Below are 24,836 nucleotides of genomic sequence, written 5' to 3'. Positions count from 1 at the left end.
TAAAGCACAGGAGGCAGAGAAAAGAACACAGTGAATAGTCATTCATGCTTTCTAAGCTTCAATAGTAGTAACCCCTCTTTTTTTTTTATTCATGTTCTTTGTCAATCAAGACGCAAAAGGCACTTTCAGGCTTGTTTTTAACAGGACAGAGAGGACTGCCTCAGAGACTGTCTCAGATAACACCGTTGGCTTCCTGATGTTGAGGGAGGCAGGCAGGACATCCACTTCATCTCCTAATACTTTACTCACAACTTTGGTATTTCCAGTTAGAAGATGATTAGGAGAATACTAAGAACAACCCCGGATGAAGGGAAATATTTCAATACAACACTGTAGGAACCAAGCATGTTTTCCAGCTTTCGTTTTGATTTTTGGCTTGTGCAATGGGATTGTGCAATCAGGCTTTTTCATTGGTGTGGTGGTGACATTTTGTTTGTGCCATAAAAAATAAAGCTTGCCTGAGAATCAGAGTGTAGAGTGAGCTAATATCTAGCCATAGAGGCAGGCAGTGGTGGCACACACCTTAAATCGCAGCACTCGGCCAGGCAGAAGCAGAGGGATCTCTGTGAGTTCAAAAACACTCTGGGCTACACTAGATTAATTCAGTCTCAAAGAGAAACAGAGCCAGGTGGCCGTAGCTCACTCATTTAACCCCAGTACTTGGTAGTCACATTGCATTTAATCCCAACAGTAGGGAGGTGATGATAGGCAGAGATATAGCTGGGAGGAGAGAGGAAAATAAGGTTAGAGGAGACAGAAGATCAAGGCATTCAGTCTGAGGACTTGTACAGAGAAGATACCCCATTCAGCCTGAGGATTTCATTGAGGAAAGAACTAATGGCTGGCTGCTCTGCTTCTCTAATCTTTCCGCTTTTACCCCTATATCTGACTCCAGGTTTTTATTATTAAAACCAACTGGGAATTATGCTACATCTGGCATCCAACTTTAGGGCATGAATTCATGAAAAGGCTGCTTGCCTTTGACTTTGTAGCCATCGGAGCTTCACATGGCCAGAGACACTATCCTACTGGCTAGGTTTTTCTTTCTTTTTCTTTCTATGGGCTCTGGGCTTTCCCTGAATCCTCTTTCCGGGATGCTGCCAAACTAGGTAGCTGCCTTGAGACCTGCTCAAGCCATTGTTCTGTACAGTAGCAGTCAGTCTCACACTCCAACATCACCTTCATTGCCATCATCAGCAGATTTGGTAAGAAATTTGGAAATTCTTAAAGGGAGGAATTAGTTGAAAGAGAGACTTTTTCCCACATTAAAAAATAGGAAGCACATTATAATGGAGAGAATTGGGTTTCTCTATGATTAAACAATTCATGGTTAAAATTTCAAACAATTAAACAAAGAGATAATCAACTTAACCAGGATTGACATAATGTTAATATTATTTTGACAATCTTTATTGTTGGGTTGATAACTCTTGGTTTATCCTTTAAAAAGTTGATTGATATGAGTGATAAGAGACAAGCCTTAGAAAAACTTATTAAACAGATCATGGAGATATTCAGATCCAGACAGAGGAATTTAAAGGAGAACCAATTTCAGCCTTGCATTATAAGGTTAGAAGAAACAACCTAAGGCTTTTACATAACCAACTATAATTTATACAGTAACCTTACAGGAATTTCCAAATGATAGACATCCCCAAGGCTGTTTAAACATTCACTAGAATCCTGTAAAAATGTTAGATTTGAGGAGATTCAAGGAAATGATAGTCTCATATGGCATGCCATCACCTTTTGTGGAGCATATGTTAAACTCATGATCAACTTGTAATAAAATTATCTCTCAAGACTTCTGAGATGTAGTTACAGCAGTCTTGGACTGATCCTCAATTACAGTGAAAGACCTGGTGGAAAGATGAGGCTGAGATCATTGAACAATGAAGAAGGGCGAGAGGTATCAGGAATCTCCCAAGGCCAACTTCTTGGAGAGGGAGATTATGCTAATGCACAAAGTTAATCTCCTTATGAACACCACACCTTGGCTTTACGGCATACAGAAGCTTTGAGTTCTTGAGACAAAATTGGAGAAGTAGGAAAGAAAATTGAGACATTTACTAAAGTTATACAGGTCAAAAGGAAAGCTTTATGGAGTTATTACAAAAAAATTGACTTCAGCAGTAAATAGAATGATACCAAATTCAGAAGCTAGAAAATTAATAGTGGAATCTCTGGCTTTTGAAATGCTAATGCCAATGCAAAGGGGTAATTAGGCCGTTAAAGGCAGCCATTCCCTTGAAGGAATGAGTCTGAGATACAGTCATTACTGAATCTCATAACCATGATGATGCTTGGATAGGAGAGGTGATTTCCAGAGGTTTGAAAAATAATTGAAATGGCAAATGCTTCAATTGAGGTAAACAATTGAAAAGGTCTTTTTACCTTAAAAAAAGTAAAAATGGTCTTGTAAACAGGGTGTTCCTAAAAACAATGTTTTTTTTTCTAAGCATAAACCAAAGAGAATACTCCTCCCTTCTGGATTATGCAGAAGGTGTGACAAGGGTAGGCATTGGACTCATGAATGCAAACCAACAAAAAACAGTCAAGGTAATCTTTTGCCATTGGGAAACACTTTATATGTCCACCTAGATGCAAAGTCCTCATTCATTTTTAGGATAGAATTCAAGGATGCTAGTAAAAGTGGAATCTCTTAGGGCAATCGCAGCCACGACATCTATTGTTTTACACAGTATGTGGTAACATAGAGCAGGACACAACTTCATCGCAACAGAAAATTAGAAGACAAAAATGCTTAATCAGCTCTAGCCATGATAATTTACTAAAGGGTGCAGTATAAAAAAAGAAAAAGTACTCACCTCAAATAATTGTGGAAGAGATTAAAAGCGCAGAAGTTGTACATATATATGATTAAAGTTAAGTCAAGAGCACATGAAGCTACCAGTTTATGATATAAAATGCTTTTTTAAGCCTCATGGTTACCACAAAAGAAAAATCCAAAATTGATAACCATACAATTGAAAGAAAGGAATCAAGAACACAACTATAAGAATAATCAAATACAAAGGGAAACAGAAAAAGTATGTACAAGCTAACTAGGGAATTATTAGGTTGGTACAAAAGTAATTTTAGTGTTTTTCTTTTGTTAAAAATTTCTATTTGAAGGTGAACATCCAAACTGGCTAGACATGGAGGGAGGGGGGAGGACCTTGGACTTTCCACAGGGCAGGGAACCATGACTGCTCTTAGGATAGGAGAGGGAGGGGGAGAGGAGTNTTTTGGGAGGCTGGGAGGAGGTGGAAACTTTTTTTTCTTATTCTCAATAAAATAAAAAAAATGAAAAAAAATTTCTATTTGATATTGGAATACGTTTTTAATAAATGAGATTACAGTCAAGCAGTGGTGGCACATGCCTTTAATCTGAGCACTCATGGAGGTAGAGGTAGGTGGATCTCTGTGAGTTAGAGGCCAGTCTGGTCTACAGAGCGAGTTCCAGAACAGGTCCCAAGCTACACAGAGAAATCCTGTCTCATAAAAACCAAAATAGATAGATAGATATATAGATAGACAAGATTACATTTTATTTTAATGCATAATTCTTTATTTTTTATTTTGTACTTTTATTTTATATTATTTTTCTAGTACGTAGGTGCGGTTAGACAAAAAGAAAATTCAAGTAATCATTTTACTTGAGTTTAAAATGGATAATAAACTATCACAGAAAACTAAAATCGGGGCTGGAGAGATGGCTCAGAGGTTAAGAGCATTGCCTGCTCTTCCAAAGGTCCTGAGTTCAATTTCCAGCAACCACATGGTGGCCCACAACCATCTGTAATGGGGTCTGGTGCCCTCTTCTGGCCTGCAGGCATACACACAGACAGAATATTGTATACATAATAAATAAATAGATTTAAAAAAAAGAAAACTAAAATCATGAACAATATTTTGACACAGAAACTTCTAGCAAGCATACAGTGCAGTGGTGGTCAACGAAATTTTGCAGAGATAAAATAGATAAATTGAAAAGTAGTGTGAGGAGATGACTAAGTGAGCAAAAGTGTTTGCCATCAAGGTTGGTGACCTGAATTAAATTCCCTGGACCCACATGGCTGAAGGAAAGAAATGGTTCTCACAAGCTGTTCTCTGATTTCCATATACATCTCATGGAAAAGTGAAAAACTCGATAAGCGGATACCTCATGAGATTAAAAAAGATCATTATTTTGAAGGGCCACCTTTCTTATTCTACACAGGAAAAAACCCAATTCTCAACTGAAATGTGATGTTCAACAAAAAGTAATGACCAGTTTCACTGGCTGGACAGGAGTTCCACAGTGCTTTTTAGAGATGTACCAGAAAAGGTCTCGGTCACTGTCTGGTGGTCTGCTATTGTGAGAATGATCGATATCGATAGCTTTCTGAATCTTGCCAAATCCATTATATCAGGCAGAGTAAATCACTAGAATGCATGAAAAACTGCAAGCCTGCAGTGCAGTTGGCACTGGTCAACAGAAAGGACCTAATTTTTCTCTACTGAAATCTCCAAAGTCACAAGGTGAAACCAACAAAGCCAAAAGAAGTGGGATACAAGTTATGCCTCCATTGCCATCTTTACGTGACCTCCTGCCAACTTCCTACCATTTATTAAAATATTTTGACATTAATCTTTCTGCAGGAAAAAATGCTTCCTCAACCAGCAGAAAGTGGAATGCTCTCCAAGAATTCATCGAATCCCAAAGCATATTTTTTATGCTCTAGGAATTAGCAAACATTTCTAATTTTAAAAGATGTGTTAATTGTAATGGTTCCAATTTTGACTGTTAAAAATGTGTTAAGCCCTAATTACAATGATTTTAAATTCACGGTCTGAAACCATAATTTCTTTGTTTCAGGCTTTAAACTGAAAACCAATGAACAATATAACAGCAATAAACTATATTTACCAATAAGGACATTAAATGCAAATGTTCTAAATTTTTAAATCAAAAGACTCTGAATATCTTGATTTCAAATCCAAACCAAACAGAACCAAAACTTCTAGTATGTGGTGCCTATAAAAGTTCCAGTTTACACCTTAGGGTAAATGACTGCAGTGGAAAGGATAGGGAAAGCTCATCCCTCGAAACAGATGTGAAAGAAAGTGCCGAGTATATTGACATCAGGGGCCCCCTTTTGGGGTTTCTAGTCTCATCGATGGAAGAACTTAAGAATGGACTCAAGTGGAAGCTCAAGAAAAATTTAATTAGAGTATAAGAGGGAAAAAGCATCCCAGGGCAGGAATGTTGTAAGTCTCTACAGCTGCTGGGGATAGGAATGGGTGGGAGATAGATAAGAAGACCATGTTGTTTAATCAGTCATGGATGACAGACATGGCAAACCAGCAGCCATATGACAGAAAGGGGCCTTGGGAGAAGGATTAAGGAAGCTAAAGTGTCAGAGAAAATGTACCTGGGTTCTAGCCAACATCAGAAAGAATAAGAGAGAAATAGGGCAAGTTGTGCCTTTCTGACTTAGACTACAGAGAGTCACACAGACTCCATTGCAACTCAAGGTGGCTCCTAGGCACTGTTTATGAGCTGGACCTTGGGGGAGGAAAAGCATAGCACCTCATTAAAAGACCTAGAATTCCGAACTGACCTTTAGCAAGGCTTAGAATGAGCCCCTTTTCCTAGGGGAGGTCTTATGATCCGGGCATTGACCTGACTCACCAGCAAGCTAGGTCTCCATTCAGGTCAGAGACTCATTCTCTTGACCAAAAAGAATTCTTTGTTTGTTTGTTTTAAAATATTCTTGATCCCTTGTTGCTACTCAACAGTCCCACTTGAAAAAGTAGTCATAAAATTATTTAGGAAGCAGTTCAAGGATCAGAGCCCCCAAACACCTCTGGCATCTTGACACACTGGCAAGAAGAAAGCTGCTGAAAATCTCAAGGACTTTTTTTGGCTTTTAACCAAAAATAAATTTGGTTATTCTTAGGATTTTTTTTTTACTCTAAACCACCTAGTCAATTAATATTTCCTCTTCTCAGCAATTTCTTCTGCAAAGAGGTAACCCTAATTCATTCTATGGAACTGGCGTGACAGCAAACCTGACTTCTTTGAGCTAAATGGGGTCAACTGTATGTGGCAATTGAGGAACAACTCCAGAGGATCTGTATAAATGACCCTAAAATGCATCTTCAGGTGGTTTTGAACACTGCAGATGCAGGGAGGAAAGGAAGGCTGTATTGCTGCCTTGAAAGGGAAATGAGAGAGAAGTGGAGGCAAAAGTTCCTAGAATGACAAGTTCTGGGCAGGGAACCAGAAGCCAGAACCCTGGGTATTATTTAAATGTTCAAAGTCCATTAGAATCTCTTGATGGGCTCCAAGAGTGTGTATCTATTAGCTCATTCTTGTTTTTCCTTTAGCCTGCAAGGCTGGTCTCTAGAGTGATGGACCCAGGATCTGCTTTCAGGCATTTTGATAGCTGCTGGAGAGGCTGGAATCAGTGTGAGGTCTCTCTCAAATGGCTTCTCGAGAAGGAGAGTAGATAAATTTAGCCATCATTTAATTCTCAGGTTAAAATAATAGTGAGTTTGTCTTGCTTGGCTGGAAGGAGGAGCTGCAGTGAGCCAAGAACTGAAGTCTTCTATCTGGGCAGCTTTTTCTTATCAAGAAAAAGTCATTAGCAAGAAGTAGTTGTCTAAATAACATCTCACATGGCGTTAAGACTACTACTGTCTGGGGAGTGCAATTTCCTGGCTTGTTAAAGAAGCATACCAATCATTTTAATCTTTCGGTCACATATTTCCTGGTGGGTGTTTAATATCATATAGTGGGATAATATTAATCACTTTCTCTTTACTGTCAAGGCCACTTAAGAATCTGGTCCTCAGGGGTCACTTGGGCTTGGGAGAAACCTCTGGCTACATTGTCCTATCTTTTATCAACTGTTCCATGTAAGTGAGGATAAGACAATGACCTTGTTTGACTCTGCCTTTACTTGGAAGCTTTGTGGGAAGTTTTCCCTTTGGATTCTCCCTCCTCTTTCACAGATCTGACATTGGGTATAGCTCACTGACATGGTGGGATCTCTGCAGTCTCCCCGAACAAGAGAAAACTTGACTTTCTATAGTAGATGCCCCCACATTTCCCTTGAACCTGTTTGGCCTTGGCAAGGTCCCCAGAAGGGAAGTTGCAACAGTCTGATACTTTAAACTAACATGTAATATTTTACTAAAGCCTGGGAGAAAACTAAAAACTTTGAAATTAACTTTGATTAGATATACATTTGTTCTTTAGAGTGTCCCTTGTGGTTGATATCAAGAACAGACCAATATCTCCACTGATTAAGCAGGGGTTGGATTGAACTTTGACGTTAGAAATCTTACAGTTGTATATATCATCTCTAAGTTTCATCTTTCACATTCTGTAAGTAACTCACTCAGACTTTCCTAACTTGTATATGTTTTCTGTCTTTCTTTTTCATTCTGAAGACATCTAGTAATCTTTATCTTCACACACTAATCCTTCTTTACTAATTTTTTTTCATTTTAGATCCTTTGAACATTTTCTTCTACTTACTGGTTTTCTTTCTTACTACCATGCTATGCAGTAACACCAGTAAATAAATTACTATTTTGTCGTGAGAATTTTCTCCCGGGGAGGAGCTAAGCAATGCCTTCCCTGCTCTTCATAAAGTCCCTATGACAAAGTGAAATTAAATTTCACCAGAGTTCCCCCTGTTGAACAATCGGCTTTATTGGGCTCACCTACAGGACGTAAGTGATGGGTTGATGAGAACTGCGTGGGGAGAAGTGCATGCTCTGGAAAGCATTCATCCAGCTTGGGTGATCGTTTCCCATAGCTGCATAGGTAGTTGCCTTCTCCCTAGTCCTCCCCAGGCAGTGATTTTCAGTCTGTGGGTCGTGACCCCTTCGGAGCTGAACAACCCTTTCACAGGGGTCACCTAAGACCATGGGAAAGCACAGATACTTACATTATGATTTACAACAGTATCAAAATTACATTTATCAAGTAGCAAAGGGAATGATTTTATGATTGCGGTTCAGCACAACATGAGAAACAGTTTTTTTTAAATATAATTTTTTTATTGAAAAAAAAAAAGATTTCCGCCTCCTCCCCGCCTCCCATTTCCCTCCCCGTCTCCCTTTTCCCCCCTCCTCCCTCTCCTCTCCCCCTCCCCCCACTCCTCTCCCCCTCCCTCTCCAGTCTGAGGGGCAGTCAGGGTTCCCTGCCCTGTGGAAAGTCCAAAGTCCTCCCCGCTCCATCTTGGTCTAGGAAGGTGGACATCCAAACTGGCTAGGCTCCCACAAAGCCAGAACATGAAGTAGGATCAAAACCCAGTGGCATTGTCCTTGGCTTAGAAACAGTTTTAAAGGGTCGCAGCATCAGGAAGGTTGAAAAGCACTGCTTTAGGTCCTCTGTAAGAATACAAGGTCTCATGCAGTTAGTGCAGAGCTGAATACACATGGCTGAAGGGAGTGGCTGGATACTAAAAGAAAAAAAAAGAGCAACGTAATCCAGACATAAGCAAAAGATTGGTTTTGTGAAGCAAGGCTAAAACTGTTTACAACATTTCCCTCCCCTCCCCATACAGTGGTAGGCATAGAGGAAATCCAAAAACATCTGGTCAGTTGCTGGAAGAGGCCATCTGTCATGGTCACTGAGTATCCCTGAATGTTCTTGCTGAGTATGTCAGGAATGAAAGCCCTGGACTGTTCTCGCTCCAGTTTATTCCCACAGAATTGTCTTTGGAACAGACCCTGGAGAATGAGGTAACATCTCTCTCTCTCTCTCTGGGCAATAAGCAGGCTTGCTTCTGCTCAATATAAAAGCAATAAATCCTCCAAGATCAGGGTCCTCTCCTGTCATCTAACCCAGTGAGCCCAACAAGCATCCTCGAGGACCACCAGCATCATCCACCTCTCTGGGACTTTAAGGATGCGAAAACCTGCACACACAAAAATAAAACATTTAGTGATGCTTCTGATTAAGGAGTCTAGGACATTCTTATTGAAGGCTTGACAAGTCAGTAAAATGTTATATGTCAACACTGGGCACCTTCATTAAAAAGTATGGGTGCAAAATAGGTGAAGAGGATAAATGTCAGAAACTGTTTGAAACTAGAGTAAAGTGATAAATATTGTAATAAAGCTAAATATCATGCACGCTAAATACTCTAAAGAACCCCCAATTCTATGTTTCTATGTATAGCATTCTCTGTATGCAAATAATACATTTAGGTAAATTTGAAAATTTATATAATATAATTTAATAAGTAGGTTTCTAAGTTCACATTTTGATAATTATAAAGAAGGATCTGGGTATGTAAGACTGGAAGATGATAGTATCCGGGTTCAGTCAGAAACGAAAGAGAAGGGCACGTCTGTACCTCTGCTCAGGACCTCTCCTACTTAGTACTAAGACCAAAACCCAAAGCCCCTCTCCTTAGTAAAAACACAGCTCACAGAAAGACCATGTAAGGCATACCCTCCTCTCTGTGTATCAGAGCATGGAATGTGCTGTCATTTGTGGTGGAGCTTAGGTATTCAAGACAGGACTCTGGCCCAAGGAGAAAGTACCCTGGAGAAGTAAGCCATTTGGAAAGCCACAAGTCTTCCTTATCAGAAAAGTGAATTCATACAGAATTATGTAGTTGTAATTTTAATTCCCAAGTAGAAATAATTGATTGGTATTTCTTTGGAATCGTGAGGCAACACTACGATAATTAACCTCAAACTACAGTGAAGGGTTGGGAACCATCTTTACTTATGTTGGTAAAGGATAAACAAAATAAAACAAAATACAAACACTCTCCTTAAGGAAGCTGATGGATTTTAAATTTCAGTGTGGAAAGTCCAGGGTTAGTGAGGCTGACCATCAGAGGTCGAGAGTGGTACTAACCATGAAGGGACAGGTGGAAAGTTATCAATTAGCTCAGAGCTCTAATAGTTAACATCTTTAGAATGGAAAGGGTGGGTAGACAGAAAGTGGTTATTGCTGCTTAGTACCACTTAGAAGTACCAGAGAGCTATGCTTATAAAATATAATATAAACGACAGTCCTAATGCTTGAACTCCTATACTGATTATTGGTGTTAAAAATAAACCCTATGAGAAGAAATTACAAACAGAATGTTTAAGTGAGACATGCTTACGAATGAATAGGGTTTTGAGAAGCAGAACCTATTTAAAAATAAACTTCCTCATCAAAACACCAACAGGGAGATACAAATTTAAATAAATTGATAGTAAAAATCAGAGCTGAAATGTTCAAAATTAGATATTAAAAGTATATAAAATGACTTTTCATTAGGTATTAAAGGTAATATTGCATATTTTAAGACCATTTCATTTCAAAATAATGTCGTTCTGGCAGAGTTAAAACACACAGTACAAAGGGCTCTAACACGGCCTGCATGCACCTTCCCTAATGTTACATTTTATAGAACCATGGAAAACTTCTACAAAGGGTAGCACTTTGTACTGGGAAAGATTTTGAAAAGTTAGTTATAATACTAACTTTATTTTTATTTCACCTATTTTATGTTTATTTCCATTGTACATTAGAGGGCATTCCTTTTTAAAACATATATGCAGAAATGACCACAGTTTGCTAAGATAGAGAGCTCTCTTGAAGGGAGGCTACTCTGGAAGCCTTGTAGCCAGGAATAATCAATAGTAAATTTCATCCTGTACATTGACTGATGGAAGGTCATTAAAAATGGGGAGAAAAGTCATTAGGCAACGGAAAGGAGAGATTGTGAAATGGACGCTTAGAAGTCCTAAATTGACAAAGTTAGTGTGTGTGCATTTTCATTGCTTACTAAAAGAATTTTATTGCTCTGTGCCCAACTAAACCATTTCTCTAAAGAAGCAAGAATGAGAATTTTTCCATGATAGCACCAAGATGAATCTTTATTTCTCTTTTATAGAAGGCAATATAAAAAGCAATCCAGTTAATCATTTCCACATCTCAGGACCCTGGTCTTCCTTCGTGTATTAACTTGGCTCTGTAAGAAGTACCCCGACCATGGCTGTCCTTCAGCTGGTCCAATGCTAAGGAATGCCATTCAAATACCACCAGGACTTCATCACACTCCCCTGAATATTTTATGTTAAACCATGTTTATTAATAATCTTAGACCGGAAGCTTTGTAAGTAAATATTGTCTGCCCACCTTAATCCTCTTCCTAAATTTTTGTAATCCTCCCCGTGCTATTTAATCTTCCAAAATGATCACTCTTGAGAATAAAGGGGAGGAAAGGGAAACATTATACATCAGTCTTCATCTTGCAATTCACATCAATGTCAATGCACGGTGGAAAGAACCTCTTAGGAGTGAACCCTCACGGGCTGACCTAGCTCTTCAGAGCTCTATCTGCTGATTACTGATGTTGAGTTTAATTCCCACTCTTCTTGGAGGCCTGCGTCCCATGCTGCTTTGCAAATGGCTCTTTTCAAGTATGACTTACATGGTCAGATAAAAACATAAACAAATCAAAATGTGAGCCAAAGTAAATATTAATTTAAACACTATAACCCCAGGTCCAAAATGAAGTAACACTTTTGGCTAAAACCTACAGTTCGGCTAAAACTGTCCGCACTTCAAGAAATGAAAAAAAGAAAAAGAAAAAAAGAAAGAGAAAGAAAACGTGCTGAGAAGGGAAAACACAAACTCTCACAGTCATGACGGCCTAAGAGAGAAAACAGACCAAAAAGTGAGGCGTGTGCTCTCAGCAGCCCGGGGCTGTCCTGGCCCGTGAGCACTTCTTCCCCATCCCATTTTATTGGAACATGCGAGAGTCTCTTGCTCCTTGGCTCACAGCTTTACTGTCCCCAAGACACTAGCGTTGGCTTTGCTCAGAAGTGCTCTGTGCCACGAAGCCTCTCTCTGCCCTCACAACAGGTCAGCTTTGCTTCTGCAACTTTCCCATAGTGTCCTGGAACTGAGCCACCAGGCAGAGTCCTCGGGGATACATTGGTTGCCAAGGAAGATGTCACACTTGCTGTTTATTTCCTAATGGACTGAAGGTTTCTCATGTAATTGAACAGATGCCTTCAGATTTTGACCTTAATGCACTGTTCAGTTTACCAAGTGTCCAGTTTGTGTGGATACATAAGCCTCCCTGTAGCAATAGACGGGAAGGCTATGACAGACACTCATAATCCCAACTTTATATTTAGAAAACTGGAAATTTGAAGTTGTGTAGACATATTAGGTTTTATGTGTGTTACTCTGCATTTCCACATTCTGTTACCTTGACCATGATAAGTTTTTCTTTATTTCAAATTCAAACGTGAATATATGCAATATATTTGGAATCATCATATATCATGTATTAAAATGACTATAAAATGGAATATCCTCACATAGATCAGATTCAAAAACTAGTAATATAAGCTTATAATAAAACTATAAGCAGAAACATTATAGATCCTTCATTTCAATCATTATTCTCTCTTCTGGAACTTTCCATGAATTTTCAAAATATTTAATTTTGGACTTTGATACAGCTGTTTTTAATAAACAAAAGCTTCTTCTTTTCCCCCAGTGCTTTAAAATCTATCACAAAGGCACGAGCACTTTTGTTAGAATCAAATAAGGTAGCGTTCACACATTTTAGTCTGGATACCACTACTTGGATCTAGACAAATGCATGTGAATACATAGATAGGAAGCCCACTGCTCTCTGTAACAACCAACATCTTGATCATTTGTCTGCAATAGGTAAAGACTGAGTTACAATAGATATAATCTTCACACCCTAAAGTTTCTTACTTGAGTCACTTTGAAAACCAGCTTTCTTCAAATTTCTAAGTTTGTGTATACAGAATATATGATACTTAAAGGCAGATTGGAAAACCACCAGGGGCTGCTCTTCTGTTTGAATAGCCTTAGATTCTGTTTCAGCCTGATAATGGTGTGGGTTACCTGGATTCTGTAGATTTGACAAGTTCCTAGAGTGAGCTTAACTGAAGAGTCTGTCAATGGGCTTTGAGTTTAGTAACTCTACTCTTTTCATTGGTAGGGCTGTCAGCAGAGCACATTGATGTTGGAACCTAACCGCACATTCTCAACATTTCTACAGAATTAAAATGAGCAGATGAGGCTAAGAATGGTTAGGAAGGTAGAGGAAGTCTGGTGATCTGCATTGCTCTCTGGAACTCACATAGCAGACGAGGAGAATGAACTCCTGAAAGTTGAACGCTGGCACCCACACATGCAGGGTAGCATGCACGTGTAGTACAAGTATGCATGCAAGCACATACACATGCTAAATAAATATCTAATAATATGCTTATGATAATAAGTGTTTTAAAGAGCAGGATTAATCTGGGATGGACTTTCAACACTTTAAGAGAATATTTATCATGACTCGAAAGTTCAAAATTCTCAAAAGGTCTATGTTGGCTAAGTAAGAGAGTTCAAAACATAAACACAAAAGCCCTGCCAGTGCGAATATTTGGCATTGTCATGGAAACATGTATGTTTGACAGGAACATTTATTCAAATTGGGCCTGAGGCTGTTTAATAGAACGAACTGCACATCACAGCCATCTGCCCTAAGCAGTGTTATAGAAATAGAAAATACAAGAAAGTTCTGTCACTGTGGGACATAATTTTGCGAAGGATCTTGCCTATCTCTTGAATGTTTTACATTTACATGTAAGATTGTGTCCACTCCCAGATGACAGTCACTAAAACCTTTTGGGCAAGAATCAATACTATGCTCATGTTTATCAAAAATTCAATATTCTAATGAAAGGACTCAAAATTTTATAGAAAATACATAATTGCAGATATCTATGTACCATGAGAGCAATGATGATTTGATTGTGTCTGCATCTAAACATATAAGAAATTTTATTATTTTTCTATGGGAAGGTGTAATTGAAGAAGCAGTAATTTATACTTTTGAAAACCTATTCAGTCATGATTGGTAAACACAATTTGTCTCATCATATAATATTTTAAAAACAAATTCTAAAGAGAACCAAATTATTGTTGGACTTTCTTCTTAAGCCAGTGAGCATTCCAGCATGGATATGGGGAGAGACATGCAAACCCACACTCCTGGCTGAGGAGCTATTGATAGTGGATGGGTGCTGGGGAAAAGGGAGTCAGTTTTCTTGAAAGAATTGGCCACCATTCTACCATGCTACAGTGGATAGCTCTGTCTACAGGCTTATATGCACAGCACTGATCGGACTCAGTGAGTATTAAAAGTAGACAAACAGCTGGGCAGTGGTGATGCACGCCTTTAATCCCAGCACTGGAGAGGCAGAAGCAGACAGATCTTTCTTAGTTCAAGGCCAGCCTGGTCTACAAGAGCTAATTCCAGGACAACCAGGGCTGTTAGAGAAACCCTGTTTCTAAAACAAAAAATAAACAAACCAGACAAATGACAACTAAACAAAACAACCAGAGTACATAAAATTGGGAGGAAGATGCAGAGAAGTGGCTGTGAAAAAAGTTGAATGTGAGTTTCAGTTTTAATATATTGCATTTGTGCATACCCAACTTACACATTTGTATCCAATATTATATGGATAAAACAAAAGTCTGTGAATATTATTAAAGACCAAATACAACACTACAACTACATTTTCAATAGTAGGGAATATGGAAAAGTGAAGTTTTAAAGGTGAACAGCTTCAAAATTATGCCAAGGTGAAGACATGTATGCAGTTCCCACTTTAGGTAAAATTAAGCACCATTACTACCTAAGCCCAAACCTGCTTAGTGTCTGCCCCTAGAAATACTCTCTTCTCCCCATCTCAGACTTAAGCTCGTTTCTACCTTTGATAACCTGGGTTGGATTGTCTCCAAAACAGAATCAGCATATGTTCGATATTTTTTTTTTTATCTAGCTATCTTCACTCGTGAAAGTAATCTATATTAATCTACATAACACATTTTTATTGCATTAATATTCTTCATATTCATGATTATTTGTGATTTCATGATTTGAATCTGCCACAACTTAGTTATATGTTCTGTAGATAAATATTTATGTTGTTTTCAGTTTAACAAATGTTGTTCTTTAGGGCATGTGTTTTTCTGACTTTTTGGGTTTATAAGAGTCATTCAGTTATACTTTATTCAAAATTAAAGCAATAAGTGCCAAATTTCAAGATTTAAGCTGTAAAACATTTCAAATATACATTTGTTTTTTTACATTCTAGTCAAAAGTAGGACAGTATGCGTAAGATTTTGAGATTTAAGCTAAAAAAAAGTTCAAAGTATATATTTGTTAGCAAAAATACTTCCTGTGAGTGCCATCTGGCCATCCATTTACACTTAGTCAAAGTGTTGGCTTTGGGCTTATGTTGATTCTATTTTAGACAGGGTAACAAGAGTTGTCTCGGTGACTATATTGACTTACTTATATATAAAAAATACACAGTATCTCCTGTTGCTTTGCATTCTGGTCTATACCCAGTACTTTCTCCTGAAACTGAGTGTGTTTATACCATGGTATTTTATAGTAGTTTTCACGTGTGTTTGTAAAGCCAGGGTCTCGCTGTGCTGCCTAAACTGGTCTTAAACTCTTGGACTCAAGCAATCCTCCTGCCTCAGTCTCTCTCATAGTAGGACTATGGGTGTATTCTTTCTTCACCTAACTGCACCTAAGATTTAATGTGCAAATCTTAGATAAATAAACCAGACCATTTTTTCCAATGTTTAATAATTATTTGGTATGATTACAAAAGTATTAAGATTATTTTTTGTTGTTGTTTCTCCATTGCTGAGTATCAAATCAGGTCTTTGTGCAGGCTAGTCAATTCTATTTTTCTATTGATTCTTTTGATTTTTTAGTTATTTTTCTATTTTATTAAAGACTTTGTCTGAAAATACATGCTTTGAATAACTTGCTCTTAATTTGGGGATAACCATCTTGCTGTCAATAGCATCTTCTGATACATAAAACATCAAGTTTAATATACTCATATTCATAATTCTAAATTTATTACTGTATGTAGTCCACATGATGGACTGCATGTGGAGTTCATAAGATGATTTGGGGAGAGTTAGTACTCTCCTTGTAGCCTGGATTCTAAAGAATAAATTCAGGTGAGGTTTGTGTCATAAAGTGTGTTTCTACTTTGAGTCATCTTGTAGATCCATACTTACACATTCTTAAAGACTATTTATTTTCCTTGTTTGTCAATAAATTAGCCAATTTAATAATCTTATGAAGATGTTCTTCTAGAATTTTTACAATAATTTTATCTTCTAATATCCTTAAGTTCCAGTTTTTCTTGAGGCACTATGAAAATATATCACATACTACTAATATGAAGCTAATAAGAAAGGAACAGGATGGTCGAGTTCAGGGAGGAGTAGAGCGGGAAACAATGAAAGAGAGATCTTGACAAACGTGGGCTATTATGGGGATAGGGAAGCCTGGTGCTAGGGAAAATCCTAGGTATCCACAAGAATGACCCCAGCTAAGACTCCTGGCAATGGTGGAGATGGTGGTTGAACTGACCATCTCCTGTGGTGGGTGAATACCACCCTGGCTGTCCTCACAGAGGACAGTGACTGGTGGAACCAGAAGCAGAAATTCAGGACCAAGAACCAGGCCAGACTCTAGGGATCCAGTCCTAGCAAGGGAGGTCAAGATCTTGACAGAGAAATCTACAGATACACTAAACCAAGCTTGTGGGAACTCATGAACTCCAGACCGACATCTGTGGAGCCTGTGGGACCAAACTAGGCCCTCTGCATGTGGGATACAGTAGTGTAGCTTGATCTATCCGAGGGGCCCCGGCAGTGGGATCGGGATTTATCCCTGGTGCATGAGCTAGATTTTTGGAATTCATTCTCTATGGAGGAATGCCTTACTCAGCTTTGATGCCAGGGGGAGGTCGTGCCTCAATTTAGTGTTCCAGGCTTTGTAGACTGTCGATGGGAGGCCTTACCCTTTGGGAGGAGTCCAGGGGTTGTAACATGAGGGCCTCCTTGTTGGGGGTTTCTGTCCTCCCACCTGGCCGCGCACAATTCTGTAACTCTGTCCCCTTCTAGCCTTCTCAAGTGCCTGGCATTTGTGGTGCACATACGCACATGCAGGCAAAAGGCCCATTTACCTAAAATAAAAATGAAATAAATCTTTAAACTATTTCAAGAGGTTTATTGAAGGACTATAGTCATACATAATTAACTGTAGTACTTATTATAAAGATTGACAAATGAAGACAAATTTGAATAACTGTAAAGATGAGCAGGCAAATAATCAAAAGAAAATTCTTATTCTAAGAGCTGTTACATTTACACATAATTAAATTTCCTACCAAATTTAGTTATTATTATATATTTTTTGATTAAGGTTTAGAATATAAAAAATATATGTTATTTTATTTATCCTTATTCTTTCTCTTATTTCTAAAGCATGATGTGAAAGGCACAAAGAATAAATATTTAAAAAGTTAAATTTACAAATAACTAAAATAATTTAAAAGGAAACACAAACACACACACACACACACAAAGCCTATTAAGTGTACTGGCCAACTTTAACCTTCTTTCCAGCAATATGAGTTTGGTGAATGTGGAGGGTCAAGGACATGGGTAATGATTCTTTGATAGGTGAGAGTTTAGGCCTATAAGGGCATTCTGAGAAAAGCCCCCCTCTCCCTCCCAGGATCAAGACAGAGAGATCTCAACAGTGAGTCTGCTTCTAAGCCTTTTACTTTGATTTTGATCCTATTGCTTTGCACACCGAAACCCATAGCGTGGTGGTATTTTTCTCTCCATCTCAATAATAATCTGTAGTTTTTTTCATAATTGCATAGAAAGCTTTGTTGTTGTTGAAATAAAATTGCCAGGTTCTAGGAGGGAAAAATTAAAATGACTTCTTTTATTTTTATTCATGTTCACACATTCTACAGGTATTTTGTCAAAATAGGAACTATATCTGTTGAGTACATGCCCACAGCTAAGTATAAACACAGACACACACACACACAGACACACACACACACACACACAGAGAGAGAGAGAGAGAGAGAGAGAGAGAGAGAGAGAGAGAGAGAGAGAGAGAACCTTGAATTGTGAGTTGTCTACAGTACTTAAAGTTTCTAGCAAGGAAGTTGCTCCATCCTTGTTTGGCTTTGCCTCATGGTGATGACTGTGGACACTTCGGGATTCAGCGACCTTGCCTATTGGTTGACAATCTTACAAGGATGTTTGCCTACCACCAGAACATTGGCCATAAATGTCTATTAGTCAAAATAACTGCAGGAGTTTTATAAGGCCTGTGAGTGCATGCTCCTCAGCCTGCTTCTTCTTAAATGACTAAGAACACAAAAATAACCAATCTTTTGACCTCTTAAATCACAAATTGGATAGGCTTACCATTAAAACATATTGTAAATGTGTTTCCCATTATTTAGCTCATTTAGCATGCTCAGCAGCAAGCATTCAAATGTTTTGGGTTCTGTCCTTTTTTACATCACAGAGGATATTAAATGATCCTTTCAAGCCACCAAGGGATATTTGAAACAATACCGAACAATTGGAATAGTCCTGATAGGCCATCATGAACCATCTGCATAGAGGATGAAGAATGTCAGGGTGAAATTGGCTAAGTAATTGCTTGGTTTTCTGTGAACTGCTTAGATAATTCTCCAAAGATGGCATAACTTGTTCAATTGGGAAGGTCGTCTACCTATTTTATATTATAAAGATGAAGGGAGGCACCTAGGAGAGTGGTACCTAGCACCAAGTCCCTACCCTGCAAGTTAGAAGTGACTGATAGTAAGTATAATAAATGAATTAAAAGTTGCTGCCAAACCAACATGTATCTATTTATGTTTTATGTTAGCAACAGAATGCGGCATGCTGATAAGTAAAACAAAATCTGATTTTTTTCTTTTCTTCAGCAAATTAATGGTTTTCATTTTTTTCTGAAAACCCAGGGAAACATAAACATTCTAAGAAGTTACATGTGTTCCTTTTTATATAGGCCTTGGATTCTCTCTGAAACACCTGAAGATTCTAAGACAGGTGTGGCACGTCACAGAGCGCTTTGATAGTTTTCTTTTTTTTTCATCAATACCACAAACATCTTTTTATTATAAATACAGGTATCAAAACAATCCTGAAGCTATTTTGATGCTATAGTAGTCAGCACCCACACCCGCACCGCTTCGAGTTAACACAATTGTGACTACTCATTATACCTGCTACTTTAAACAGTTCGCTGTAGTCTAAAAACGATGGATAAAGCATGCCATTTCTGCTCTTCCTTCTTGAGACTTTATTGTTCAGAAAGACAAAGGTTTCCACTGCCATCTGACACTCCTTTGCCGTGCTTTTGTCTTGAAAACCTGAATTCAATTTTGAATACTTCAGGCTCATGTTTAAATGACAGTGCTTTAAGAGAGAAAGAAAAAATGTGCTGCACTTCTCCTGTTACCTGAAAACATAATAGGTGTACATATATTAAATATATTCTTACAACTGTCCAGGTCATGTTTACCAGCTGGAATTCTTTTACTTAATGTGTGGGTATTTTGCATGGTGATATTTAATCAAGACATTAACATGAGTAGAAGGTTGTTGATTTAAGACAAGTTTGAGATCCACTAAAATCAGTTGTTGTACGTTTTTCCTTCTGGTGGTTGTGGAAGCTTCATATTTTCTTTGGACATCATTAGACGTCTTAGCTCTTGGAGGACAACTTTAATGCTATAGGAATTTTGCCATTTTGCTAATACTGGTATGCTTCGTGCATCCACCATTCCACTGGAATTATTGATCCCATTCATATTAATTTTTGTTACAAATCTAATGAATGGAAGAGCTTCTGGGTATTTAGATCCACATTCTACCTTCAGACTCTATATTCTGTTTTCATAGTTTGTCCTTGGTGGCCCAATAATCATGCCTGTCCACCTTGTAAGTGTCATGTCTTCATCATCTTCAAGGCCCCAGCTAACCGTACCATCACCTACTCCTTTCTGTCCTTCTTCAAGTTCTTCCAGCAAGCGAAAATTCCGAGGAACTTTAACTCCTGTGGAGACCGCCATCTTCTCCTGCTACCAGACGCAGCAGCTGCACCACTTTGATAGTTTTCTAACGTAGGTAATGAAGCCAGTGTGACCTTGTCAATCACCGTCTGCTGGAATACACAGGTGTGTTAACTAGTTACTGAGACTGCCTAGCCAAGCAGCCTCATGTTGGACAAGCTAGGATATGATTCACATCCAAACATTTCGCTCAATACATCACGACATGATTTTTTTTTAAGGTGAGCATGTGAATTTTAAATAGGCATTTCTCCTTAGTGTGAATTTGCAAAACGGGTGAGGAGTTTTTCAAACAAACGCATTTTACAGCTCAGATACTCCATGGCATGTGGTTGATGCACCAACAGGTGAGAGGGATTACTCACGTATTACAATTTGCAAGAAGCGGTTTTTATATGACAGTAGACTTTTTTTTTTTACATTTCTCTCTCTGGATCCGGGATGGATGTCTTCACGTGTAAGGCAATCTTGTTTTATGGATTATAAATACCTCTGTGATGCTTGCCTCAAGCTAAGCTTTTCTGGCCAAGATATTTCCAACATACATTGATCTTTCAACATTTTTTTTTGCTGCCCTTAAAACTTTTGGGACTAGGGAGATGTATTCCTGGGTTGGTAGATGACATTTAAGACAGAGTACCACAGAGGTGCAAACTGCTGATATTAAAGGATAAACCCTACACTGAAAGCGCCGTCGCTTTTCATCTTGGGAAATGTGAAGCAGCATCTAATAAAGCCAGAGGAAATGAAAGTGTTGATGAGAAGGTTATACACACAGGTGGTTGAGAGCAGTCAAGGTTGCCTGACTGTGTTGTGAGCATACGTACTAGAGCAAACCTGCATTTTATTTCAGAAAGCATGACATAGAGGTAAAAATGTGTTCCATTAAAATCAAATTCCAAATGTGTTTCATTAAAGCAAGATTTTACAAGCTATCCAGATGATGTGCAGGTACTTAGATAGAATATTGAATCGTACGGGCTTTTCTTGATGAGCCACTAGAAGATATGATTCTTTGAATTTGCTGTTCATCCTTTGCTATATAGCTTATCTTTTAAAGAGTAAGAACACTAAACCTGTGACAGACATTACTGTTCACATCACTTTCTCCCATCAGCCCAAAGAAGAGATTTACAGACAAGTAGTGAAGCGCGCAGAATTCACCCATCTAATCCCACACAAGAATGAATTCAAGAATATGTGCAAGACCAGGGCACCATATCAGATAACGCAATCATATCCTTTGCGGCTTTTGTTTTTGTTTCTGGCAACTCGGCACCATCTACAGTTATCTGGAGAGAAGAAGCACATCTGAGACAGCGCCGTCATCAGATTGCATGGAGGCAAGTCTATAGGGCGCTTTCTTGATGATGAATGATGGAGGTGGGGGGACCCGGCCCACTGACGGTGGTACAACTCCCGTGCAGGCGGTTTTGAGTTGTACAAGAACACTTTCTTGTACTGAGCAAGCCATGAAGAACAAGCTGGTAAGCCGCTCCTCTGTGGCCTCTGCTTTAGTTCCTGCCTCCAGGTTCCCCGCCTCAAGCTCCTGCTCTGCCCTCAGAGATGGACTCACCTGAGAGTTATAAGATGAAATGAGCCTTTTCCTCCCCAAGTTCCTTTTGGTCATGGTAATAGTAACATTACTTTCAAAGGTGTCCTACAACAGATATGGAGCACTGATTCTGCATGTTTGAATGAAATGTTTTTGTTGTTCTTATGGTTAAAAAGTAAAAACAATATTTTAAAAGCCACTTTGATCTAAGTTTGATCTCATCTCATTTATCTATTCTTTCTCATAGCCAGGTTTTCTCTCCCTCTTCTTGTTGTTCTCTGTTCCCCCCGTCTCTCTGTGTCTCTCATCTTGAGTATATAGGATAATCGCAGTTGGGTAACATGTATGCATTTCTCTTTATCTCAAGAAATATTATTTAATATAAATATTCTACTATAGGCATCATAATCAGCCTGCTTTAGAGTAAAATAAAAATGTCTTGGGAAATTTTCTACATATCCTTTTCTTTCCTATTATTAATGCCTGTGTGCTCTTTAATTGAATTAGAACATAACAACAGGCTACAGTTCTCTTCCACAGAATGCTTTAGTTTATTTCTTTGATATTTTTTATTCCCAGATCTTGACTTCAAAATGCTATGTTTCTTATACTTCAAAGTCAATACTTTAACTAGTATTCTAACCATAAGGAAATTGAATGCAAAAATGATTAATATCTTTCCATTTTTGGAACCTTACAACACATGCGAAGGCACAGACACATGATAATGATGGCGACCTGTGGTTTTAAACTGCAGACTTCACAATGCCCAAGCAAGAGAACGAAAATAAGAGCCTGCTCAACTCCCTTATGACTCACCATTTACTCTGTGAAATGAAAAGATTGAAGCCTACCTTTGAATATCTTGATTTAAAAAATTAAGCAGATACATAATAGAGTGGGCAACATGGAACTCCACAATGAATAGTGGAGTTAGCTCCATTTTGGGGGAACACATGGAGAAATGAGGGACAGTTTTCTAAAATGCAAAGAAAGGCTTTCGTAAGCTCAGGAAGTGAGTACCCAGGACATTCTCCTTGTGTCATGATTACCATCCCATGGGGGAATCTTAGGGGGCAGTAAGTATCAGTGACCTCTACTCATGCTTACGTGCTGAGAACATCCTTTTGCTGCCCGACTTTAAGAAGACGCATCTCCTTCTCAGGACCACAAGTGTTCATGTTAGTAAGTCCCCAATTGACAGATCTGTCATTGCCATAGTTCTCACCTATCTTTCTTAGGAAGGACAGGAGACATATCAATGCAAATTTCTATAAGAATCAAACATTTTTGCTGGGGAAAGAAGGGTTAAAATTTCAAAAGCATTTGCATTTGCAGGGAATCTACAATCAAAAAGTTCTAACTCAGGAGGGAAGACTTGTATGCCCAGATTGATGACGAATTAGCTCTCAGCAGAAAAGTCAGCCAATCGAGGAGACCCTCTGCTTTCCATGAACTAACTGCAAGTTATGAATTAGACCCAAGATTCCACCAAAGTTTAGCTACATTACAGACATCAGTGCCAGTGGCTAAGCAGGCCTTATTAAAGCAAGCCTGCTCATCTTCAAAAAGCTCTTTGACACAGGCCTGTCCCCCTGATTAGGGGGAGAAACGTGGTTTAAGTCAGATCACTCTGGCCTTGTCAAACAGTGCCTCATAGCAAATAGGCATGGCAGACAATTCACCTACTAGGAATGCTCTAGCTCACGTTACTTGTATGTAGTGAATTGAAAAGATGCTTAGCCACGGTGAAGCTTCATACTAATGCTGGTGTTTACATGGTCCATGGAACTTCTATTTGGGAAAAAAAAATCTGGAAGTCTCATGAAAGAGGATTTTTCTCTTTGTTTTTGAGTACATGAAACTGCAATAAAACAAAGCCAATGGAAACCAGCCTTTGTCTGGAGACTTTTTCTCGGCTTCCTAATTTTAGTCGGCTCAAAAGCTTGTCTTACATAATTGTGGAAATAGTGACTCTGGTGTTAGACTCATCAAGAACTTTCGAAAACTAGAAGAAAAAGATGAGTTAGTCATGAAGTGGTTGAACTTTCATGTGGTTTGGGGTTTCAGTTTCATCTTGGAGATGAAAACTTTGGTATGCTTACATGATATATAATTTAATTCTTTAACCAGATTTGGATTCAAGTTATCTGTGTCTAAACTGAAAATGCCTTTATGTATGTTCTTCAAAATGTGAGGAAGTTTCTTACATGGACATTTAAAATGGAAATTTTAATTTTTAAAAAAATTTAAACCAGTCTTATTATTATAAAGCTCTTGTGCAATAAAATACTTTTAGATGTGTGAGTAAAACAATTCTCTTCTTTGAAGACCTGACAGAATATAAGGTAGTTGCACTAATAAAGTTCATTTCTTTTCTAAAAAAAGTTTAAGGAAGCAATAGCAGGTGTTAGAGTAGGTAACTGTCCCCTGTGGTTGTAAAAATAACAAGGGGGCAGGGGTTCCAAAGGGAAAGTTCTAAGTGCTGGAAGTGTCGGAAGAGCAGGTTGAAGATTAGAATCAGAATCCACGTGGGAAAAGTCGAAGGAAATTCTTTACCATAAATCATCTAGATACTTAATTTGGAATCAAACACAAACTTGAACATGTGTCATATAATCTGGCTAAATACACCTGGGCTTTATTAAGATGGTGTGAGCCAAAGCTTACAAGGTTTGAGACAAGCTTGAGCAAATCATGTGCTAAAGAGAAAAGCAAATGTATTGTATAACTTAACCATGGATAATAAAATTCCCCATACCTCTGAACACCAGCTTCACATGATTAAAGGACAGATCTTCTTCATTTGTGCGCTAGGTTGGAAAGTTAGCACAATGCAGTGTTTAATAACATGCATTTTAGGGTCATTTCTATTCTGAGATAAAGTCCTGACACCCGTATCAGGTGATTCACAACACCCTGTAACTTCAGCTATAGGCTATCTCATGTCCTCTTCTGTGCCCCATGGGCACCTGTATGCCCATGTGCCCATCACTACACATAGACACCCATGCATACATATAATAAAAAGAAAATAAACATTCAAATTAAACAAAAACCTTTCTGGACCTTGATTATTTGAGAATATAGTACAGATATTTTACAGGGTTTACCTCCTTTTTCTGATATTTCATGCTCACTTTTGTCTTGCAGGAATTTGATGGAAATACTACTAAAATATTTTTATATTAGTATCACGTGCAGATCCAGGCTGCATAAAAGCTGTATTTAAAGGGTAAGAGTTGGTGAGAAGGAGCCATGTTTATTGTAGGAT

The 24,836-nt window shown here is 38.3% G+C and overlaps 1 pseudogene; it reads right to left on the bottom strand.

Annotated features, from left to right (window-relative positions):
- Positions 1-19,035: 19,035 nt before the first annotated feature.
- LOC126504754 (ubiquitin-conjugating enzyme E2 variant 2-like) lies at positions 19,036-20,026 on the bottom strand (annotated as a pseudogene).
- Between the last annotated feature and the right edge of the window lie 4,810 nt (positions 20,027-24,836).

Source organism: Alexandromys fortis, unplaced genomic scaffold (assembly GCF_014885135.2).
Source record: "Alexandromys fortis isolate MF-2015 unplaced genomic scaffold, M_Fortis_MF-2015_v1.1 scaffold_19, whole genome shotgun sequence".
Classification (NCBI taxonomy): Eukaryota; Metazoa; Chordata; class Mammalia; order Rodentia; family Cricetidae; genus Alexandromys; species Alexandromys fortis.
The sequence above is the reverse complement of the archived record's forward strand: the minus strand, read 5'-3'. Positions and strand labels throughout refer to the sequence as shown.